At 41.7% G+C, this 25,405-nt stretch overlaps 1 long non-coding RNA gene and 1 pseudogene across 1 annotated transcript; both read left to right on the forward strand.

Annotated features, from left to right (window-relative positions):
• The first annotated feature begins 11,132 nt into the window (after positions 1-11,132).
• Positions 11,133-12,438, forward strand: LOC127675698 (S-adenosylmethionine decarboxylase proenzyme-like; annotated as a pseudogene).
• Positions 12,439-13,878: 1,440 nt separating this feature from the next.
• LOC127675637 (uncharacterized) lies at positions 13,879-25,179 on the forward strand. The gene is made up of 2 exons (XR_007975498.1): positions 13,879-14,034; positions 24,932-25,179. It is a non-coding gene; the product is annotated as an uncharacterized LOC127675637 (long non-coding RNA).
• The last annotated feature ends 226 nt before the right edge of the window (positions 25,180-25,405 follow it).

A 25,405-nucleotide genomic window follows, 5' to 3' on the forward strand; every position in this document is an offset into this window, starting at 1 on the left:
TAACAATAAAAAGATTGGTTGGGGGGAATCACCTTCCCTGACCTTAGGCTTTGCTACAGAGCAATAGTGATAAAAAAAAAAAAAAAAAAAAAAAAAAAAAAAAAAAACCTGCATGGCATTGGTACAGACACAGACTCCTTGATCAATGAAATGAAGATGTTGGAGAGGATGTGGAGAAAGAGGAACACTCTTACATTGCTGGTGAGATTGCAAGCTGATACATCCACAGAGGAAATCAATCTGGAGGTTCCTCAGAAAATTGGAAATAGATCTACCTTGAGATCCAAGAATACCACTCTTGGAAATATTCCCAAAAGATACCCTATCATGCTACAGGGGCACGTGCTCCACAATGTTCATAGCAGCCTTGTTTGTGATAGACAGAAGCTGGAAATAACCCAAATATTCCAATACAGAAGAATGGATACAGAAAATGTGGTTAATTTACACAATGGAATACTATTCAGCTATTAAGAATGAGGACATCCTGATTTTTGTAGGCAAATAGATGGAACTAGAAAATATCCTGAGTGAGGTAACTGAGACCTAAAAAGACATGCATGTAATGTATTCACTAATAAGTGGCTATTAACCAAAAAAAAAAAGTACAGAATACCAAAGATATAGTCCACAGAACTCAAAAAGCTGAAGAGCCTGTTGACCAAAGTTCTCCTGTATTTCTTTAAGTGATTTTTGTGTTTCGTCTTTCATGACCTCAACCTGTTGAGCAAAGTTCTCCTGTATTTCTTTAAGTGTTTTTTGCATTTCCTCCTTGTTGGCTTTTGTATTCTCCTGGATTTCTTTCAATGATTTTTGTGTTTCCCTTGCAAGGGCTTCTACCTTTTGATCCATTGTCTCCTGAATTTCTTTACGTATGACCTTCATGTGTTCCTGTACCAGCATCATGACCAGTGATTTTAAATCCAAATCTTGTTTTACTGGTGTGATGGGGTATCCAGGACATGTTGGTAGAGGAGAATTGGGTTCAGATGTTGCCATATTGCCTTGATTTCTGTTAGTGACGTTCCTGCGTTTGCCTTTTGCCATCTAGATCTCACTGGTGTTAGTTTATCTTGTCAGTGCTGGACTCACCAGTGCAAGCTGCCCCTTCCCAGTTGGCCTCTGGTGCACAGCTTACCTCCTGCACTGCTTGTAGACAGTGTGCTGCTGCCCAGGCTGTTCAGATCCCAAAGCAGGCACCCGAAGGCTCCCGCTGGGGCCCGCTGGATTCACTGGAGCACACTGACTTCTCCCAGCTGGCCGCCCGGAAGCCCAGCTAGCCACTTGCAGGACTTGGAGATGTAATGCTGCCGCCCAGACTGATCTGGATCCGGAAGCGGAGAGAGTAGAGTTAAGGGCTTCTGCCTGAGGCCTTGCCCCAGATTGTGTCTGTGGAGCAGATGGAGCCCGTGTGCACTCCCAGGGAGTGCCGACGGTGTATGCTACTGTGACCTCCCCTGAGTTCCGCTCACTCTGCTGGGCAGCCGATCTGCCAACCGGGCTATCGCACACAAGGTTAGCCTGGCCGCCCAGTCCCTGAGTCCAGGCAAAAGCCTGGGAGGCCAAGGTCCGAGCAAAGTTCCCCTACGGCTTTGACTGTTAATCGGGTTTGCCAGGTGACTAGGATGGCGGGCATGTGCGCCCGCGCTCCCTGAAAGCGCCGGGAGAGTCTGCTTTGCTAACAATCACCTGGGCGGGTTGACTCACAGATGGCCCACCAAGCCATCAAATCGATCATCCACCATGATCAAGTAGGCTTTATCCCAGGAATGCAGGGTTGGTTCAATATACGGAAATCCATCAATACAATCCACTACATAAACAAACTCAAAGAACAAAACCACATGGTCATTTCATTGGATGCTGAAAAAGCATTTGACAAAATTCAGCATCCCTTCATGCTTAAAGTCTTGGAGAGAACAGGAATTCAAGGCCCATACCTAAATATAGTAAAAGCAATATACAGCAAACCGGTAGCCAGCATCAAACTAAATGGAGAGAAACTTGAAGCAATCCCACTGAAATCAGGGACCAGACAAGGCTGCCCCCTTTCTCCTTATCTTTTCAATATTGTACTTGAGGTACTAGCTCGGGCAATTCGACAACATAAGGAGGTCAAAGGGATACAAATCGGAAAGGAAGAAGTCAAACTATCATTATTTGCAGACGACATGATCGTCTACCTAAGTGACCCAAAGAACTCCACTAGAGAGCTCCTACAGCTGATAAACAACTTCAGCAAAGTGGCAGGTTATAAAGTCAACTCAAGCAAATCAGTGGCCTTCCTATACTCAAAGGATAAGCAGGCTGAGAAAGAAATTAGGGAAATGACCCCCTTCACAATAGCCACAAACAGTATAAAGTATCTTGGGGTGACTCTTACCAAACATGTGAAAGATCTGTATGACAAGAACTTCAAGACTCTGAAGAAGGAAATGGAAGAAGACCTCAAAAAATGGGAAAACCTCCCATGCTCATGGATCGGCAGAATCAATATAGTTAAAATGGCCATTTTGCCTAAAGCACTATACAGATTCAATGCAATACCCATCAAAATCCCAACTCAATTCTTCACAGAGCTAGAAAGAGCAATTATCAAATTCATCTGGAACAACAAAAAACCCAGGATAGCTAAAACTATTCTCAGCAACAAAAGGAAATCTGGGGGAATCAGTATCCCTGACCTCAAGCAATACTACAGAGCAATAGTGTTAAAAACTGCATGGTATTGGTACAGTGACAGACAGGAGGATCAATGGAACAGGATTGAAGATCCAGAAATGAACCCACACACCTATGGCCACTTGATCCTCGACAAAGAGGCTGAAAACATCCAATGGAAAAAAGATAGCCTTTTCAACAAATGGTGCTGGTTCAACTGGAGGTCAGCATGCAGAAGAATGCGAATTGATCCATCCTTGTCTCCTTGTACTAAGCTCAAATCCAAATGGATCAAGGACCTCCACATAAAGCCAGACACTCTGAAGCTAATAGAAAAAAAACTGGGGAAGACCCTTGAGGACATCGGTACAGGGAGAAAGTTTCTGAACAGAACACCAATAGCGTATGCTCTAAGAGCAAGAATTGACAAATGGGACCTCATAAAATTACAAAGTTTCTGTAAGGCAAAGGACACCATCAAGAGGACAAATCGGCAACCAACAAATTGGGAAAAGATCTTCACCAATCCTACATCAGATAGAGGGCTAATATCCAATATATATAAAGAACTCAAGAAGTTAGACTCCAGAAAACCAAACAACCCTATTAAAAAATGGGGTACAGAGTTAAACAAAGAATTCTCACCTGAAGAACTTCGGATGGCGGAGAAGCATCTTAAAAAATGCTCAACTTCATTAGTCATTAGGGAAATGCAAATCAAAACAACCCTAAGATTTCATCTTACACCAGTCAGAATGGCTAAGATTAAAAATACAGGAGACAGCAGGTGTTGGAGAGGGTGTGGAGAAAGAGGAACACTCCTCCACTGCTGGTGGGGTTGCAAATTGGTACAACCACTCTGGAAATCAGTCTGGCGGTTCCTCCGAAAACTGGGCACCTTACTTCCAGAAGATCCTGCTATACCACTCCTGGGCATATACCCAGAAGACTCCCCACCATGTAATAAGGATACATGTTCTACTATGTTCATAGCAGCCCTATTTGTAATTGCCAGATGCTGGAAAGAACCCAGGTATCCCTCAACAGAAGAGTGGATGCAAAAAATGTGGTATATCTACACAATGGAGTACTATTCAGCCATTAGAAACAATGAATTCATGAAATTCTTAGGCAAATGGATGGAGCTAGAGAATATCATACTAAGTGAGGTAACCCAGACTCAAAAGGTGAATCATGGTATGCACTCACTAATAAGTGGATATTAACCTAGAAAACTGGAATACCCAAAACATAATCCACACATCAAATGAGGTACAAGAAGAAAGGAGGAGTGGCCCCTGGTTCTGGAAAGACTCAGTGAAACAGTATTCAGCAAAACCAGAACGGGGAAGTGGGAAGGGGTGGGTGGGAGGACAGGGCAAGAGAAGGGGGCTTGCGGGACTTTCGGGGAGTGGGGGGGCTAGAAAAGGGGAAATCATTTGAAATGTAAATAAATTATATCGAATAATAAAAAAAAATATAACATTAAAAAAAAAAAAAAAATAAATAAGGCTGCTATGAAAAAAAAAAAAAAAAAAAAAAAAAAAAAAAAAAACAAAAAAAAAAAAAGAAAAAAAAAAAAAAAAAAAAAAAGCTGAAGAGCCCAAGTCAGGGCACCTCAGTCCCATTTGGGGCTGACCAATTGGGAGAAGAAAGCAACCACAAAGGGGAAGGGAGGTACCTTGGAGGGAAAGAGAGGCAAGAGCTGAACCTTATCTGGTATTGGATGAGGGGAAAGGACTGAAGCCCTGAAGGCCAGCAAAAGGAATGGAAACTTGCAACCTTGTGAGGTAGGAGGTTGGAGGGACCCTCCAGAATAAACGTGAGACCTAGGATATGAGATACTTTCAGCACTCAAAATGAGGGACCCTAGATGAAATGCCCTACAGTGAGGAGAGGGAGCTTGTAGAGCCCACCTCCAGCAGAAAGACAGTACATCAAGTGAGAAATGGGGTTTCTGTCCTATAGTCAAAATACTGACCCATAATTGTACCTGTCTGAAAGAACTGCATGGATGGAAATGGAGAGGAAATCTGAGGAAAAAAAGATCCAGTGACAGACCCAAAGTGGGATCCAGGTCAAGGGGCGGTCCTAAGGCCTGACCGTATTACTGAGGCTATGGAGTGCTCACAAAAAGGGACCTAGCATGACTGCTCTGCGAAAGACCCAACAAGCAGCTGAAAGAGTCAGATGCAGATATTTACACCTAATCAATGAACAGAAGCTGCTGACCCCTATGGTTGAATTAAGAAAGCTGGAAGAAGCTGAGGAGGAAGTTGACCCTATAGGAGGACCAGCAGTCTCAAGTAACCTGAACCCCCAAGATCGATCAGACACTGGATCACTAACCAGGCAGTACATTCCTGCTGATCTGAGGCCCCCAGTAAATATACAGCAGGGAATTGTTGGATCTTGTTTCAGTCAGAGAAGATGCATCTAACCCTCAAGAGACTGAAAGCCCCAGGGAGTTTAAAGGTCTGGTGGAGTAGGTATGGGGGACATCCTCATGGAGATAGGGGGCAAGGAAGAAGTATGGGATGCAGAACAGTCAGAGGGTGGATCAGGAAGGGAATAAAATCTGGAGTGTAAAAATTGAAAAATTAATAAATAATAATAATGAAAAAAGAGGGCAAGAGGGGAAGAAAGCAAGAGAGTGAGGAGCAGGCAAGCAGCCCCTTTTATAGTGAGTCAGTCCTACCTGGTAGCATGGGGAGGAGCCTAGAAGGAATGCTAACAATATTGATTCTCCTTTTAAAAACAATTACTTAATTTCTTCATTTTGTATCAAATCTCATCTCATTGATCCCAGTTTCTTAAAAGACCTGGTGAATATATCTTTCCCAGAGTACATATTTTCCTTAATAGTATAGATTCAATCTTCTTTTTCATTTGGGACAAAGAGATGAGTAAAGTGCAAACACTAAATACAGTTAAAAGTTGTATGTGCACAAATTAAATACATGTGGAAATTAAAGTGATTTAGGCTTACACTTTTCAATATTTATTTTGCACATGAGTCATGTAAGGATCTTGAAAAATCATAGTATTTCTAAGTCAAAGACAGAAACACATCTCTTACAAGGTCCAGGTTTCTGATGTAGATCTGTCTAGCGCACTTTGAATAACAATGGTCTTATAGGTTATAGTTACAATAAACTTGATGAGTTAAAATCATAGTTTTCAACACTATATTAAGCTTTCTGATTTTACCCAATCTACTAAATGATCTCAGAATTCTTTTTACAATTACGTTTGCCTTACACGTTATATAACAGGCAGAGTTTGGGGAACTGCAAAAAGTGCCACAAATAACACTTTGTAGAAATTCATGTAAGTTGTATATTGCCTCAAAGAACAGATTTGTCGATACAATTATGTTTTCAGCTTCCCTGTTAAATTATCTGTCTTCAAAAAAACAAAAGTTCAATTACCATTTCTATCCTAAATAAAGAGAATATGTGTAGCTCTTATACCTTGACTAAAAAAACAAACAAAAAAATGCTTCCCAAGGCAGTCTTCCAGTTTTAACTGCCCTGATAACAATTGGGAAAATATCTACACTCCAGTGAGAATTCAAATTGACAGTTAAGTGAAGGCTTTTATTTCTAGCTCTCTGTAGGCTGAAGTAAGTGTCAGGTCTAAAAGCACTCCATTTCCCCAAACACCAAAAGATAGTACTGAACTCTAGGTTGATTTCTGGCTGTCAGATAAAAGCCACTGTTCCACAGGAACTTGTAAATCCAGTTCCCCTCTACTAAAGTGAGTCCATTTTATCAAAGGCTGAAGGGACAAAGGGCTGTCTGTCCTATCTTTAGCATACCAAAGGTCAAACTGGCCTTCAGGCTCTCTCAGTATTACAAGTACCAGTTGCCCTTCTTCAGTGCTCACTAACCCTAATCTCTTCAAAGATCACAGGCTTCTCTTTCCCCACAATTCCAGAATATGCTCCCTTGGTCTCTTTTATTCACTCCAGCTCCTGTTCCTGCTCTACTCTGCCTGTGCTTCTCTCCGGAAACAGATCCAATGTGTGGGGTCTTGGTCAGGCTACTTCTTTCTCTTTTTTGCTATGGATTCATACAGACGCCTCGGGTGTTTTTTCTCTCATATCTGTAATAAAAACCTTCCTTTAACTCTACCATGAGCCAATCATATTGTCTATGTATATAAGAAGTAGATTCCAAATTCAAGGTCAGTCCTGAAAATATAGTTTCAAGCAAGCCTCTACTAAATTGTGAGGCCATGTACAAACACCATCATCAACACCACCAACAATAACAACAGAAAACAACAATAGCAACAACAAAATGTCAAGTAAAAGAGACAAAATATCTAGAATCCTTGTTCTGTTCTATTGATTGATGTGGGGTTTTGTACTGACTATTGAAGGGGCTTAAAAGGGGAGAGTATAGGAGGTTAGGGGAGTGTGGCTAGGGACGTGGGGGAAGGTGTCCAGGCGGGCCCTTGCCTAGGTACCTCTGCCCATGAGGGACCACACACACACAGGCATTGTATAGAATTGAGTTTATTCAGAGTAGGGGATGGGAGTTAGTGGTAGAGAGAGGCAGAGAGAGAGAGAGAGAGAGAGAGAGAGAGAGAGAGAGAGAACAGAGAGAGAGAATAGAGAGAGTGGAGTAGAGGCCGGCCATGACCACATGGAGGGGGGAAGAGCCCAAGGGGCAGAGAGGTGAGATGAGAGAATGTGGGAGAGCTAGAGAACAAAGAGGGAGAGGAGAGGCAAGTAGCCCCTATTACGGTGGGCTATTGCCAGGTATGTGTGGGGTGGAGCTTAGACAAAACCCCAAAAACTATACTATTTTTATTGCTGTACCTCTACAGTATAACTTAAAACCAATACTCTTTGTTAGATTTCAAATCTGGGCCCCCCAACCCTGTTAATATACAGATAATTCTACTGCCCTGTCTTCATGGTCCTAGCAACTGCTTAAGTCATCATCTCTGCCTTTGCGAGGTGCTCCAAGTTTATGTGTGCAGCTGATATAATAAAAGGACCCCGTGAGTGACCCCAGAGCCCCCTTCAGTCCCCTTGAATGCTTTCTCTTTCTTGGTCCCTGATCAGTGAGTGATTCTGCCCAAGATCTGCCTCCATAAAAACCTGCTTTTATACTTTAAAATATATATATTAAGAAAGAACAGCCAGAGTAATCTAGCAGAGTCCAGATGAAGTTATCACTTGCAGAGAAACTGGTGCCACTGGATATAGTCAGATTCAAATAATTAAATGGGTATCAGAAAAACAAAATTACTTTTTCCTCTCATTTCTTAGTTTTACATTTATATAGGCTCACCAAATCATGTATTTATAAAAAACATACAAACTCTAAGAGAACAAATGTAATTAATGGATTAATTTGGAGGAAGAGGAGAGAAAGGAGAAGGTAAAAAAAAAAAAAAAAAACCAGGAGTTATGTACAAAGTACCTTATGTGGTTTCATGATAATGCTTTTATATAACTGTTTATTAAAACAGTTTAAAGATAGTAAATAAAAAGTATAATGAACTATTTCAGTTTCTCACAGATACTGTAAGCATTATGTAAAAAGTGTTATGTAAATATACTTGATATGTATATTGAAAAACAAAGGAAATAAAAGGAGAAAATGACTATTCATGTGCAGTTGAGGTTTGTATTATAGATAGAAATGAGAACAGTTAGAGACAGAAATGTCTGGGAGAGTCCACAGGAAGCATGATTGACATAGTGAATGGAGCAGTGTGAAGAAAAGAGGGTGGGGTGAAGGTGGGGAGTCAGAATATAAGAGGTAAAGAGAATGGGAACCAAAACAATGGACACAAGGTAAAGAGACCAAGTAGCTAAAATGGCTGGGTGGCAAAGAAAACCTCAGGCCAGTTAGGGGCTGAAAATACTGAGAGAGCCTGGCAAACAGGATTGGCTTTGATATGTTAATAGACACCTCAGTTAGCCATTTGTCCCAGGTTTGAGACCTAACATATAGGTAAATGATTAATGAATTATATATTGCACATATTCATAAATGTCTACATGTGTATACATGCACTTCATAGAATATATTTCATTTATATACCTAAAGTATGAATTTATAGAATAACACTATGATTCAACATAATTCCTATCAAAATACTTGCAAACTGAATCTTAGAACATATTCAACTAATCATTCACCATGATGAAGTCGCCTTCATCCCTATTAGGACTCAAAGAAACCCAAAGCAAATGGTCGAAGTGATTATTAACATATCAAATTGAGGCTCTTTGGGCACAGAAAATATCTGCTACAAAGTCCTGGCTCCTTGCTTGGTTCCTTTTTGGTCCTTGGTTCTTCTCTTCATCCCTCCTCATCTTGTGCTTTCTTACTCTCCTATGCCCCTCTCCTGGCCAGTCTATTCTTCTGGCCGTGTTCAATCTGGACCCTGCCAGATGCCTCTGACTGTTCTCTCACTAATATGTACAATAATAATCTTCTCCTCAACCATACTTAGGAGTGGCCATGTCCTTATTTTCATTCAATCCCTAAAATGTTAGGATGGTTTAACATATGTAAATTAATATAATTTACCACAAAAATATCTTGAACTGCAAAAACACATGATGACCTAATTAGATCAAGGAAAAAGTCATTTGACAAAATCCAAATTCCTTCCACAATAAGAGTCTTAGTGCAACTAAGGGGATACTCCAAATTCCAGGTGCATCAGTCTTAGGGAAAACATATCCTGATCTTTAAGTGTTATGTTTTATAAAAGATCAGGATATGCTTTGTATAGTGCATTATGGTGAGGTAGGAGGGATGCCTTGGCGAAACCAGGCTAAGGCATCATTTCACTCTGAAGTACCAGCCATACTATGGTCATAGTGTAATAGAGATTATTTAGGACATGGGAAGGGGAGTTGAAACAGGAGTAGAGACAGAGAAATACAGAGAGAGAGAAAGAGAGAGAGAGAATGAGAGAGACAGAGGGAGAAACAGAGAGACAGAGACAGAGAGAAGAAGAAAATACAGCCCAGAACACATGGGGGGAGAACGAAGGAGAGGGGCACATGGGGGGAGAACAAAGGAGTGGGGGAAGAAAGGGATCAGGGAGAGAAAAGAGTCAGAGAGAGAGAAGGGCAGAAAGAGCAAGGAAGTGCCAAATATACTCTTTTATAGCAAGCTAGGCCTGCCTAGCTTTTGCCAGGTAACTGTTGGGCTTAACATACAAGGAATGTCAGCACAAAGTATGCAACATTTTACTCTAGGGATGATCACTCATCTGTGTTCATTATATATAATAGCCAGAAATTGGAAACATTCTAGGTCTCCATCCACTTACAAATATGTGAAGAGCTCTTAGTGCTGCTTCAAGGATTTTGGAAAAATTTGACATTGGCCTAGGACAAGGAAGTAGGCTCAAGATCCTTATCATCTCAATAAGTCCCTGAATACCATGGGAACCTTGTTTATGCCTTGTTCCTTGAATATACTGTTTATGCCTTGTAACTGGCTATATTATTTTCATATACCTAGAATGATGTAAAAGCAGACTGAAAAATTTAAGCTGGCTTCAGTACTTGCTGGAGTCATGTTATAGTGTTGCCTATTTGTCTCTTTTCTTCTTTAATCTTTACTCCCTCCCTTGAGATTCTGTTGACTGACTGAGCAGACTGGGTCACAAATAGGACCTAATGAAATGTGGTATATTTGCACAATAGAATATTGTAGTGGTAGAATACTCTAGAAATGCCTCTTATAGTCTAAGAATCTAGAACTTTTGCTGGCTGTCATAGTCAGAGTTAATAATCTAACTTGAGGTCACATAATAATTAAGACCACAATTCTACTATGTAACCAACCTGTTGGAACTTGCTTTTAAGAGAATAATGAAACAATCAACCTTATTTGCTTTAGAACTCCATAGAGTCAGGTTTTACAGTGTAATGTCTAGCTACAATCTGAAATTATGTATTCTCCCACACCGTAGAACAAGAACTATGTATGTGAGTAATTTGTTCAAAGCAACAAATACAGAAGTTGAAAACAATCTTCTAGAATCTAAAATAACAGCCGAATACAACATTTATAACATTTTTTAATAAATATTGATTTTGCTAAACATATTTTTTGGGTCAGTTGCAGGGTCAGTTGGAGCCAGTGACTTAATCACTTGCAAGATTATAAAGTTCTATAGAGATTTACACAGTATGGCCAAAGACATTAGCTAGTGCTTGCTCAACCCTTTCTAACAGGAAAGCAGTGGACTACAAGAGACTGAACTGTATCTGCATTTATTTCCAAAAAACTCACATTCAACTTTCACTCACAAAAATAGTCAGGAAATTTTTATTAGTCCTTTTAAAAAGTTAATATAAAATTATAGCAAAAACGAAGGAACCTTAACTTTAGTAACACAGCTGGAACAATCCACAAAGGCGGCAGGAGCTGCAGAAAAGATTTAATTTAGTTGATTTTTGGTTGTTTGCTAGTTTCACTGTAATGGAAGCTGCACATTTCTTCGAAGAGACTGAGAAACTGATGGAGGTCTGGTTTTCCAGACAGCAGTCTGATGCAAGCCATGGATCTAGGGATCTTCTTCCATCCCAAGATCTGAGTGGGATGTCCTTTGGAAGGATGTACAGTGCTCAATCATAAGTGTGACAAAAACTAACAAGCAGGAAGCTTATGTACTCAGTGAATGTAGCATGTTTGTCTCCTAGAAACGATTCATTTTGAAGACATGTGGTATCACCCTCTTACTGAAAGCACTGGTTCCCCTGTTGAAGCTTGCCAGGGATTGCAGTGGGTAAATCCCTTTGACTCACTTGAAAGCTTCTTTCATTCTTGAAAGAATTTCATGAAGTCTTCTCACCAAGGGTACTTACACCAGAATTTCCAGGAAGAAATCGAGTTTCTTTTTTTTTTTAAATAGATATATTCTTTATTTACATTTCAAATGGTGTCCCCTTTCCTGCCCCCTCCTAAAACCCCTAACCCATCCCCACTCCCCCTGCTCACCAATCCACCCTCTCCCTTTTCCCTGTCCTGTTATTACCCTACACTGTCGCATCCAGGCTTCACAGGACCAAGGGCTTCTCCTTCTTTTGATGTCCAGCAAGGCCATTTTGTGTTATTTGTGTGCCTGGAACCATGGGTCCCTCCATATGTGCTCTTTGGTTTCTGGTTTAGTCCCTGGAAGCTCTGAGGGTACTGGCTCATTCATATTGTTGTTCTTCCTATTCTTAATGCAATTGTACCAAATGGAGCAGCATATTTTATGGGACGTACGAATTCTGACTGTTGGTACTTGTCAAACCCTGGAAATTCTGATGAGTGAACTTGACCAGTTCTTGACCAGTTATGGACCAGTTCTACATGAAAGATGGTGCTACTGCAAAGACTATCACTGGTGAGAGTGGAATTCATGACCTGATACCAGGCTCTGTCATTGATGCCACACTGCTCAATCCTTGCGGCTGGCTACTCAATGAATGGAATGAAATCAGATGGAACATATTGGACTATTCACATCACTCAAGAACCAGAATTTTCTTGTGTTAGCTTTGAAACAGACCTTTGTCAGATCTCCTATGACAACCTGATCAGGAAAATCATAGAAGTCTTCAAGCTAGAAAAAATTGTGACCACCTTGCTTGTTAATCAGAGTTCTAAATGTTGCACAGTGCTTTCTTCATCCCAGAAGATTGAAGGTTTTAAATGTCTTGATTGCCAGAGTGCTCTGTTCAACAATTACAATTTTGTTTTTACTAGTTTTGCTAAGAAACAGCAACAACAGGAGAATTGATTCAGAAAAATGAAGAAAAACACAAAAAGAGAAGACACACAGGAAGTGGTGGCTGCTTTCTAGATGTTGATCCTGGGGTCCATGCTGACCATGACCACCACCTTGTAGTGCAGAAAGCCCTAGGTGTAATGATAGTGAATCATTTTGAAATGTATGCATTAATATATCAGGGAGTTAGATATCTTGCATGAATGCTCTCTTCTGTGTTTAGGTGTCCTATGCCATTCTTGCTGTGGAACTGAAATGTAGAAAAGAACTTTGACTATATGAATCTTTATGGCGCTTGTAAAAATGATTCAATTTGGTTTATGCACAGCATAATATTTCTGCAGGCATCATCCAAAACCCCCACAGACAAGGCTTTTGTCCCCATTAGATGCAGCCTCAGCTTAACATCTGCGACTGTTCTATTAAATTGCAGCCTGAGATTTTACATCCAGTTACCTCTACTTTCTACAGCATATTCTCTACTAATGTCATAAAAAACCAATTTTTACTTCATACAGGTGTTTTATGCAATGACAAAGTTTTTCTTCAACAAGTTTAGTCTTTGTAAGGAAATTATTCCAGTTGATTGTTTTGTGTTCTACTGTTTTAATAGTTTCTCCTGCATTAATATTTCTACGGGTTTTTTTCACTATTCCTGATGAAGGAATACAGTTACACTGTGGATTTATATTATAATCTTACACCCCAGATGAGAGTTGAAGATGGTCCCTTGCTTAATTTTTTTCCCTAAGTCATAAGAATGTGGCCTCCTTAGTGGCATGAACTTATGTGGAAGATAAATGGCAAAATTGAATGTATCAAATGAAATCATCAATGTCTCCATTGGTGATGAGCAAGGAGAACTTCAAATACTCTTTAAATTAAACAAATCATTAGAAGTTGACTTATGAAAGGTATGGCATTCCATAGCTAGGATCAAATTCTGTACATATCAGCTGGATATGCAGTGTGGTGAATGAGATCATGACTTGCATGTGTAATGGCTTCTGTTTTAACCTTTGAATCAGAAAAAATCTGCACATCTCTTATGGAAATTCAAATGAGAAGATCAAAGCTGAAAATTTACTAAGACAAATATTAGTTTTAATCTTTCACCTAATTTACTCAGTCACTGTCAAAATTATAAAAATTATATGAAATAATTAGTATTTAATTAGTATCTTAATTTCCACATATATATATATATGTGGAGAGCCGTGACAGTATTTGCCATTACAAGATGGCGCTGGCTTCCACTGTGCCAGCTCCGCTTTCTTGGTAAACAAGCTATCTGCGCATGTGCAAGAGTATCTTCGCGCCAAATCTCTGCCCATCCCGGGGCATTCAAATGAGGTGATGAGTGAACAGCCAATCAGGTGTGTACACACCACGCCAAGGGGTATATAAGCAGCCATTCGGGGCTCGGGGTCTTCCTCTTCAAGATTGCAATAAACGCTTTGCTGCAGAAGGATCCTGGTGTCTGCTTGCGTTCTTGCTGGCGAGACAAGATAGCGTGGGACAATTGGTGCTGAAACCCGGTATGCCTCACCATCGCTGGCACCGAGAAGACCCCCGGTCACAGGGCAGGATTCAGGTCTGCAGGACTAGGTAAGCTCTGAGAGGTATGTTTGGTCTTGATCTTTCCCATCTCTCTCTTCAATTAGCAGGGGCAGCTGAGGCTTTCCTGCTTGTTCTCGTGGCACTCATTCTCTTTCTTTTGGTTTCATTTTGTTTTCATCAGCGGTGGTGATAAATCATCGTCGCGAGGCACAGTCAGACGGACATAAATAAGCCGCAGTGCCAGCCCGATACATAAGCTTCTCCTGTAGATAAAGGAGCAGTATGGGGGCCCCACATTCAGTGGTTACGGCGCTACAGTCCCTCTTAAAACAGCGCGGTTTGAAAGTCTCGGCAAAAACTCTTGATTATTTTGTCAGGGAAGTGGACTGTGTGGCATCCTGGTATGCTTGCTCTGGGTCGTTAAACGCTTGCCTCATGGGAGAAGCTGAGAGGAGACTTCGTTAGAGAACAGCAAAACGGGAAACTGAAAACAGGGACTATGCCGCTTTGGAAACTTATTAAAACGTGCCTAGAGGATGAGAATTGCCGTCCATCAGTAAGGGCAGGGCAAGGAGCGTTGGAGGAGATTCAAGACAGCATGTCAGAAACAGAGCGGGGTGAGAGGACAGGAGCTGTGAGAAAAAAAGGTGCACCTAAGAAAAAAGGCCCTTCCGCGGACCTTGGATCCGAGGAAGTGAGAGATAGGGCAAAGAACACCCCGGGAGAGAAAATGGTGGAGAAAGAAAAAACACTGAAAGGAAAGAGCCTTTATCCAATAAAAGAACTTGAGGCTCTGGAGCTTGATAGCTCCGATTCGGATGCTGGATTTAGTTCCTCAGAGGAAGAGGTTTTAGATGAAGTGGCAGCTTGCTATGAGGAAGAGAGGTATCATCCCGATGAAAAGCGAGTGAGGAGATCGGAGAAAAAACTAAAGATTATTGGGGTCGCAGGGCAGGCCTCTACTCGGCTTTCAGGCCCTAATGCTCCTCCGCCTTATGCGGCAAATTTTCTGTTTTTGAGGGCGCAGAAGGAGGTCGTGTCCATGCTCCAGTAGAATTTAATCAGATTAAGGAAATTGCAGAATCAGTTCGTAACTACGGGGTCAGCGCTAATTTTACCATCTCGCAAGTCGAAAGATTTGCCAACCAGGCCATGACTCCGGGAGACTGGCAAATGACTGTAAAGGCTGCACTCCCTAATATGGGTCAATACATGGAGTGGAAGGCCTTGTGGTATGATATTTCTCAAGCACAAGCTAAGGTCAATGCTACTATTGAAGGGGATCAAAGAAATTGGACATTTGATCTCTTGACAGGACAGTGACCATACTCCAATAATCAGACCACTTATAATTGGGGAGCCTATGCTCAAATTTCTGCCGCTGCCATTAAGGCGTGGAAGGCCCTTTCTAAGAAAGGCAAGTCTGGGGGACATTTAACAAAGATCATACAGGGCCCCCAAGAGCCATTTTCAGATTTTGTACTCAGAATGACAGAAGCGGCAGGAAGGATTTTCGGAGATCCAGAACAGGCTATGCCCTTAATAGAACAACTTGTCTATGAGCAGGCCACGCAGGAATGTAAAACAGACTATTGCGCCAAGGAAAAACAAAGGGTTGCAGGATTGGCTGAGAATTTGCCGAGAGCTTGGAGGCCGGCTTACTAATGCCAGCCTCACGGTGGCCATTCTGCAGAGCCAAAAACGCTCTGGTACAGGTGATCGTAAAGTCTGCTATAATTGTGGCAAACCAGGACACCTGAAGAGAGAGTGCCAAGCGCTCACAAAAAGGAGAGCTCCAGGGCTGTATACTAAGTGTGGGAAAGGCTATCACTGGGCCAGTGAATGTCACTCAGAGACATCAAAGGCAGGCTTCTTCAGCCTGGGCCTTCCCAGGCAAAAGGAAGTGAGGATACTCAAAAAAACGTGTATCCGGGCCCCAAGTCTCAGGGCCCCAAAACATATGGGACTACAATGAGCAAATGGCGGACACCTCTGTCCGTAGAGCAACACAGGGCTCAGCAGGATTGGACCTGCGTTCCACCGCCCGATTCATGCTAATGCCACAGATGGGTATACAACCCATACCTACAGACTTCAAAGGACCCCTACCTGTAGGGACTGTGGGACTGATTCTTGGTCGCTCTTCTCTCACAATGAAGGGACTTGTTGTTCACCCTGGAGTTGTAGATCAAGATTATGAGGGGGAACTTCAAGTTCTCTGCTCTTGCCCTCAGGGTGTTTTTTCCGTCTCTCCAGGAGATAGGATTGCTCAGTTAGTAGTCCTGCCAAGTTTACATGATCAGTTTCCCTCTTCAGGCCTCCCTCGAGGAACCTGGAAGTTTGGCTCCTCTGGAAATGACTCAGCCTATCTGGACATGAATCTTGATTCCAGACCATCCCTGGAGTTGCTAATAGAGGGGAAGACTTTCAAAGGCATCTTAGATACAGGGGTGGACAAAAGTATTATCTCTTCCCATTGGTGGCCGAAATCGTGGCCTGTGACAGAGTCATCCCATTCCCTACAGGGTTTGGGGTATGAAGCCAGCCCTACAATTAGTTCACATTCCTTAAATTGGCAGGCCCCTGAGGGGCAATCTGGTAGCTTTGTTCCTTATGTTCTTCCTCTTCCTGTTAATCTATGGGGAAGAGACATATTACGGGATTTGAGTTTGGTCTTGTCTAATGAATACTCAGTACCAGCCACCCAAATAATGAAGAAAATGGGATATAAAGAAGGCAAAGGACTTGGAAAGAGAGAACAGGGCCATTTGGAGCCTGTCCCACAAGAAGGCAACAAAGGAAGACAGGGCCTGGGTTTTTCCTAGGGGCCATTGAGGGCACTATACCCATACCTTGGCTCACAGAGGAAGCCGTATGGGTTCCTCAGTGGCCTCTATCCTCTGAAAAATTGGAAGCTGCCATTTAGTTGGTTAATGAACAACTGCAGCTTGGTCATTTAGAACCCTCTACTTCACCATGGAATACTCCTATTTTTGTGATCAAGAAAAAATCAGGAAAGTGGAGACTTCTCCATGATCTGAGAGCCATCAATGCACAAACGCGCCTGTTTGGCTCAATCCAGCGAGGTCTACCCTTGCTTTCTGCCTTACCTAAGCAATGGGAGATAATAATCATAGATATTAAGGACTGTTTCTTTTCCATTCCCTTGTGCCCACAAGATAGACAAAGGTTTGCATTTACTATACCAGCTATTAATCATTTTGAACCAGATAAGAGATTCCAATGGAAGGTTCTGCCTCAGGGCATGGACAACAGCCCCACTAAGTGCCAACTATATGTGCAGTTAGCCCTTGAACCTATAAGGAAATGCTTTCCATCCTTGCTTCTGGTCCATTATATGGATGATATTTTGATGTGTAATAAAGATTTAGATGTTCTACAGGAAGTGTTTCCCATTTTAGTGAAAACTTTAGAGCAATGGGGATTGCATGTAGCCACAGAAAAGGTGCAGATTGCAAAAATGGGATCCTTTTTGGGGTCTGTAATTTATCCTGACAAAATAGTTCCTCAGAAATTGGAGATTTGCAGAGATCACCTGCATACCTTAAACGATTTTCAAAAGTTACTGGGGGACATAAATTGGCTGAGGCCATTTTTAAAGATTTCTTCTGCTGAGTTAAAACCTTTATTTGATATTCTGGAAGGGGACTCTCATATCTCCTCTCCGAGAGCATTGACACCAGCTGCAAGCCAGGCTTTGCAAGTTGTGGAGAATGCCCTACGGGATGCCCAATTACAGTGCATTGATAATGCCCAGCCTTTTGATTTATGTGTTTTTAAAACTATACAACTACCAACGGCTGTCTTGTGGCAAAATGGGTCGTTATTGTGGATTCACCCCAATGCTTCTCCCACTAAAATAATAGATTGGAACCCTAATGCAATTGCACAACTTGCGCTTCGTGGGATAAAAGCAGCAGTTACTCATTTTGGACAAGATCCCAATTCTTTGATTGTGCCTTATACTGCAGCACAAGTTCAAACTTTGGCAGCTACATCCAATGATTGGGCGATTTTAGTTACTTCCTTTTTAGGACGGGTTGACAATCATTATCCAAAGCATCCAATTTTGCAGTTTTCCCTGAGTCAGGCTGTAGTATTTCCACGAGTGATAGTCAAAAATTCACTCCCAGATGGAATCGTGGTATATACTGATGGATCAAAAACTGGTATAGGTGCTTATGTAGTTAATGGTGAGGTAGTATCTAAACAATATAATGAAACCTCACCTCAAGTTGTGGAATGTTTAGTGGTACTAGAGGTTCTTGAGACCTTCCCTGTAACCCATCCCGCGGGTCAGTTATTCCAGGGTTCCGAAGGGGTGCTACCTGCGGGTCAAGAAGGGGGGAGAGAAGGAGGGAGGCCAAGCACCAAGAATGATGAGCCAATCTGAGTTGTGTCAAAGCCTCGTTTAATGTTCTGGGGTACACAGGTTTTAAGGCTTTCAGGAGGGGCGTACCCCAAGGCAAGGACAAAGAAAGGAAGGGCAATCCTAGCAGTTTCAGCAGGAAGAGATAAGGGTCCTCCGGTGGAGACAACAGGTGTTTGCACAGGCTGGAGCCTGCCGCAGTTATCTCAGGACTTCCTTCCACCGCAATTACCGGAGTCGGTGGGTGATGGTGCAGGCAGGATCATTCTGTAGTTATCTTCGAGACAATGACTAAACCAATGCCCACGGGAGAGGCTCTAGTTAATTGTTCTTATATTTTAGCAGCCACCACCTTAGGGCCATGAGTAAGCAATAGTCCGAATAGCTCAGGATGGCTTCCCACATCTCCTCCTTTTTTCTTTCTTAAGTTGAGGGGTGGCTATGGAAAGAGGGTCGGTGGAGAGCCTGTTTTAGGCTATGTGGTTTTGCCCCCACGTCCAGCACCGCAGTAACTAGGCCTTTTTAGATCCTAGTAGGGCAGGGCCTCTGCCTTAGGCTATGTAAGTTGCATCCACTCCTGGCATCACATCCCACTCCAATGGCTTAATCAGGCCCTTGGTGGGTGTGACGGGCATCCAGGTAGTGGACTCACAATAATCCCGTCATGGAGTCACCCTGCAGCCAAGAGGCGGTGTGCATCTGGCTCATGGCACCACAATATTTCCCGTCATTGGCTACTCCACAGCTTATGGCCCTCAGCTACTATTAGGAGCTGGAGGTCACCCTCTCTGGCATTGACGTTTCTACTGCTTAGGAACCAAGAAAGCTCTGTGCCTGCAGCAAGGGTAGAGAACTGAAGGCCGATGGTTGCTACCTCCACGTCTGTCAAGGCAGAATCAATCTGTGATTTAACAAAACTGGTTAATCTGTTAAAGGCCCAGGGGCCAAATGACAAAAGAAACAAAAGACCCAGGAGGGGCCCCAAAAGGCTGGAGAGCAAGGTGGAAAGCCAGGGCGAAATCTCAGCATCAGCATATTCTGGCAGCTAGCATGTTCCTTCAGCATCCTGTAGAAAGAACACAAACATACCTCTTCTCTACACTTAGAGTTCCCTGGCATTAAAAGTTTTAAATTTTTGTGGTATATAGAGATGTGATTCTCCCCTCTTTTATTATAAAAATATTGTAAAGTTCTATGGGCTTGTTCTATAATATCTTGTCTTTGCGAATTATGAGGAATCTCAGTAATATGACCAATATCAAATTGTTAATAAAACATCTCAAATGACTGATTATAATAATCAGTTATAATATTTGTCTTAATCTGATTTGGAACATTTAGTATTAAAAATAACATATGTAACAACTAATTTTATATTTTGTTTCTTATGTTAAAACAGTTATAACTAGAAAGCCTGAAAAGCTGTCAATAGTCGTATGTATATTTTTGATTAATTTTTTAAATTGTATTTGTACACACAATTGTAAAAGTTAAGAATTAGTATCATTAAAAGGAAACAACTTTAAGCAATTGCAAGCCATGAGCTATATATGTATATTATTAATATAAAAATCAAAAGTTTGATTTTCAACATTTTAAAACAAATAGCTACAGCACCCAATTCAATTATCTGTGCTGAAGCAAGGGGACACTCAAAGGAATAAACATGTGATCTAATTATATGAGCTTTACTCCCATAGTAGATGCATTTTTATAGGATGCATGTATAAATCTATAACAATATAAAAACATGCATAGAGGCAAATTTTTATTAATTTATCTTTTAGATAACAATTATTAATTTTGTCAAAAAGGCTTGTCATGTAATAGATTAACAATTAATAATAATCAATTTGATTGTTGTTTAAAATAAGGAACAAACATTTTATCACGCTCTTAAAACATCCTTTTAAAAATATTTTTATGATTTTATTTTGTAACATTTTATTATTATATCAAATCTTTATTGGAGGATGTCAAAATCGTATTTGGAGAGATTTTACGTTAATGTTCTCGTTGTTAAGGAATGGAAGTGAGCATATATCATAAACTGTTGACAAATACTTATGGTAGCTTTCTCCAAGTTATGTCTCTCAGTATTTGTTTTGCATCTATCTTGAGACCATCAGAGGCTTAAATGACAAACTTAAAGCAGTGTCTTAGGCAAAATATTTATCTTAACACCTTTTGAAAATCATTTTCTTAAAAATTTTAAAAGCCCATGTTAAGAGCAAGCCATTTCTTGAGGAATAACTTTCTAATGAAATTCTTTAAATCTATAATAGTTTTGTATGTAGTAGGCAGGCCAAATTTTAGATCTAAGTATGAACTTCATTTTGAACCACATCTGTATGGATCTGTTAAAAATGTTCTTTTGGCCAGAAACTCTCTAAGTGAGGCCTGCAAGACAAAACTGCATCTCTCAAGCCTCTGCAGCTTTGAGCAGCTTTGAGGCAGCTCTGAGCTTTGTATTAACTCAAATGTAAATCTCTTGATCTGAGTTTGTTATCTCTAAGGTCAGACCTACACCCACCCGTCCTGTAAAGAGTAACCTGTAATCAGACCCTATTGTATAGAGGTCAAATAACAAAAGGAACCTGTAATATCAAAGCATAACTACAATTTGTTGAAAGCAAAACCCAGTTTTAAATAATCTTTTCTCCTTAAAATTAATGGCAAATATATTTTTATATTGTAAAGTTTGTCCATCATCTTGTGTTTGAATGTATGACTTTGTAACTTATTGAAGAGACATTATTTTAAATCATATTTCTTATAAGTCCAATCTCCAGGCCAAGATTTACACAAAACACCATGTCAATTTAGAAGCATCTTAAAGGCCTGTATTTCCTGGGTTGCGTCATGCCACATGTAGCTAGTTAAGATGGCTCCGACAGTTTTAAACTAACCTTTTTTTATTTATTTATTTTTTTAGTAACATTATACCTTTTAAATCATAACCAATTAATTTATAACTCTATAGTCAAGATATGTAAAACATTTATACCTTTAAGACTAATTAGAAATAAAAATGAAGCGATCATACAAATCTCATAAATTTAAACCAAATATATATATTTGTCTAGCTTTAACTTCAGAGGAATAAAGCACTTTGAACCCAATCATCATCATGATAGAAATTTTTCTAGGAGAATTAACCATTTCCACTTGTCCGGCACCTGGCCCTTTAAGAAGCAGCTTTTTTTCCCAGCTGTCTTTGACTCCTACCTTAGAATATGAGGCACCTCAAATTAGCCTCTTCTGTGTAAACCACAATTGGCAGGACTGCCAGCAAGATAAAGCCTTTTTACCATTTTTTTTTTACATAAAACATAAAAACAACCAATCATTCAGCCAAACAAAACAATAGACAACATGAATTGACACACATATAGACAAGTTTTGGTGCACCAAAGACGTACAATAGACAGTGAGGGAACTTGATGTCCCCAAAAGATCCAAATATCTTAACCTGAACTAAGGAGATCTCCAGTAGGTTTCAGAGAGAAAACAGGACATCTCCCATTTTCTTCTCCTTTCTAGAAGAGTTTTGAAATAGCTTCTAACCATTATTATTATTATTATTTATTTTTTTTTGGTACCGTGTCCTACACATGGAAAAACTGCTTTTCTGCAACCTGCTTTTTCTCTTGTTTAAGATTTAACAAGGGGGAAGGAGGATGCCTAGTCGAACACACACACCTGTGGAGAGGGGAGGAGAGCCCAGGAATTTCTCTGCAGTCCAGGTCTTACATGCTGCCCATGAGCAGTTTTTCTCTGGCGGCCTCAGCAGCAGTCTCTGACTTCTACCTGCATGGGTCACCCCTGTCCATTTTTGCCTAGTCCCTGTCCAGGGAGATAGCCCTGGGAGAGCATTTGTTGACCAATAACCTCATTGGGACTACACATAAGGACTTTCATTTGAGAGAGAATGTCTCTTCCCTAGAGGTTAACAGGCAGACCAGAAACCACAAAGGGCTGAGTAGAGCCAGTATTTCCCTCTGTCCTCCCAAGTCAGCAACTTTGAGCTCTGGAGAGTATTTTTTTGATTGTCCAATCCCCTGCAGATGGGTTAGAGAGGCTTGCAATGGCCAAGCAGGGGGCCAAGCACATTGCGAGATCACAGTAGAATAGGCACCTGAGTCTAAGATACCCTCAAAGCTTTTACCATTTATTTTAAGGCTGAGTATAGGACGATCTCTGATGATTGCCTGGACCCAGATAAGGTCTGAGGGATCTGGCTGAGAGGACCCGCGCTGCATGCCTATCGCCGGGTATAGGGTGATGGGCCACGTGGGGGGGGGCTTGTTTTGGCTCTGGCTTTTTCTAGGCATTTGACTTTGAAATAAATCTTGAAGTTAGAATGACCATTTGTCCCTTGTAGCTCCTTTAAGAGGACTGCTTGCTCTCTGCAGCTTTTCTCCTCCAAGTTGGCTTTCTCCCCGGGGGTCTCTAAACTTAATGGCATATCAGCAAGGCATGGATCCCTCAGGAGCGGAGGATAAAGAGAAGTTACAGGAGAGGATGGTGGGGACTCAGACCTGTCTATAACGACCAAGGAAGGTTTTGGAGAGTTCTTTTTATGGGAAAGCAAGGTCACAGAAGCTGCCTGCGACAAAGGGTGGAGGCAATATTCAGCAGGGTCCTCATTCACACTCTGAATGAGCCTCCAGTAACTAAAGAATGTATCAAACATTGATTCACCTGTACCTGTTTTTAAAATCTTATTAATTTCTTTACCAACCTTATCTCAAGTTAACGGGTGAATGTCAGGTCCACTTAAAATTAACCAAGGACATTTCTCATGACAAAACAAAAGAACTTAATTAAATCTTTTTTCTTAACTCTTACTCCTCTCTCCCTGAATGATTGCTTGATTTCTCCTATGAATCAAGCCTCTTTAGCCTCTTTTTTTTTTCCCCAATAACAATCGGACGACAATGTTTGGCCACTCACCTGCCCCTCCAGCGACGCACGAGCGATGCGGTCTGTGGGGTCCTTGATTCCTTTTCCCGGGATTTCTCCTCCGTCGTCCGGTAGTTGACCGTACTTCGGGTCCCTGTTCAGGCGCCACTGTAACCCGTCCCGCGGGTCAGTTATTCCAGGGTTCCGAAGGGGTGCTACCTGCGGGTCAAGAAGGGGGGAGAGAAGGAGGGAGGCCAAGCACCAAGAATGATGAGCCAATCTGAGTTGTGTCAAAGCCTCGTTTAATGTTCTGGGGTACACAGGTTTTAAGGCTTTCAGGAGGGGCGTACCCCAAGGCAAGGACAAAGAAAGGAAGGGCAATCCTAGCAGTTTCAGCAGGAAGAGATAAGGGTCCTCCGGTGGAGACAACAGGTGTTTGCACAGGCTGGAGCCTGCCGCAGTTATCTCAGGACTTCCTTCCACCGCAATTACCGGAGTCGGTGGGTGATGGTGCAGGCAGGATCATTCTGTAGTTATCTTCGAGACAATGACTAAACCAATGCCCACGGGAGAGGCTCTAGTTAATTGTTCTTATATTTTAGCAGCCACCACCTTAGGGCCATGAGTAAGCAATAGTCCGAATAGCTCAGGATGGCTTCCCACACTTCCCAGGACCGCTTAATATAGTGTCTGATTCTTCCTATGTGGTTAATGCAGTTAACCTTGAGACAGCTGGGGTTGCTAACATTTTTCAACAGATACAACTTGTCTTATTGAATATAAGATTCCCTGTTTATATTACTCATGTCAGAGCACACTCCGGCCTCCCTGGTCCTATGTCGCTGGGAAATGATTTGGCAGATAAAGCCACCAAGATCGTGGCTGTTGCACTGTCTTCCCAGACAGAAGCTGCAAAAGAATTTCATAAGCGTTTTCATGTGATGGCTGAAACCTTACGTCGCCACTTTTCATTGACTAGAAAAGAAGCTAGAGAGATAGTTACCCAATGTCAAAATTGTTGTCAATTTTTGCCTGTGCCTCACGTGGGAATTAACCCACAGGGAATTCGACCACTGCAAGTATGGCAGACAGATGTCACTCACATTCCTTCCTTTGGAAGACTTCAGTATTTGCATGTTTCTATTGATACATGCTCTGGCATTATGTATGCTACACCTCTAACAGGAGAAAAGGCCTCACATGTAATTCAACATTGCCTCGAGGCGTGGAGTGCTTGGGGCAAACCCAGATTCCTCAAGACAGACAATGGACCAGCCTATACTTCTCAGAAATTTCGGCAATTCTGCAGTCAAATGGATGTGACTCATCTAACTGGCCTCCCATATAATCCCCAAGGGCAGGGTATTATAGAGCGTTCCCACCGCACTCTTAAATCTTACATAATTAAACAAAAGGGGGGGATCGAGGAGGCTCTACCCCCAGTACCAAGAGTAGCTGTTTCTATGGCACTCTTTACTCTTAATTTTTTAAATCTTGATGATCAGGGCCATACTGCAGCCGACCGACACTGTTCAGAACCAGATAGGCCAAAAGAAATGGTCAAATGGAAAGATGTGTTGTCTGGTTCTTGGAAAGGCCCAGATCCTATTTTAATAAGATCCAGGGGAGCTGTTTGTGTTTTCCCCGCAGGGGGAAGACAACCCATTCTGGCTGCCGGAGCGACTGACATGGACAGTTCTGACACCTGAAGATGACACTTGGACGGATCCCACAGAGACTACCTCTGGCCCTCGTGCTGCCTCTTTGGACCTGGGTTCCTAGTATATTGGGAGAATACAGATGGGCTATCTTGTCTGCCTTCCCGAAGCCAATGCCTCTCTGTCATGATGCAGTTGTTTTCCCTAAGTTTTTTACAACTAATAAAACCTTAGAATTACCATACTTGCCATACGATCCCACCCGGGCACCATTAGGGGAGGATCGTTCTCTACTAGAGCGAGGTTCTCTCTGTTTTGAAATTGATGGGGTAGGAGAATGCATCAAGCTCACAGGCCGAGCTTTAGGAATGTTTGACAAGCAGAGGAGGCTGAGTGAATCGGACCCAGGATACCTCTGACCCAGATAAAACAGTTACAAAACGGACCTTCTGGCAAGAGGCAATTT

This window comes from Apodemus sylvaticus, chromosome X, assembly GCF_947179515.1.
Source record: "Apodemus sylvaticus chromosome X, mApoSyl1.1, whole genome shotgun sequence".
NCBI lineage: Eukaryota > Metazoa > Chordata > Mammalia > Rodentia > Muridae > Apodemus > Apodemus sylvaticus.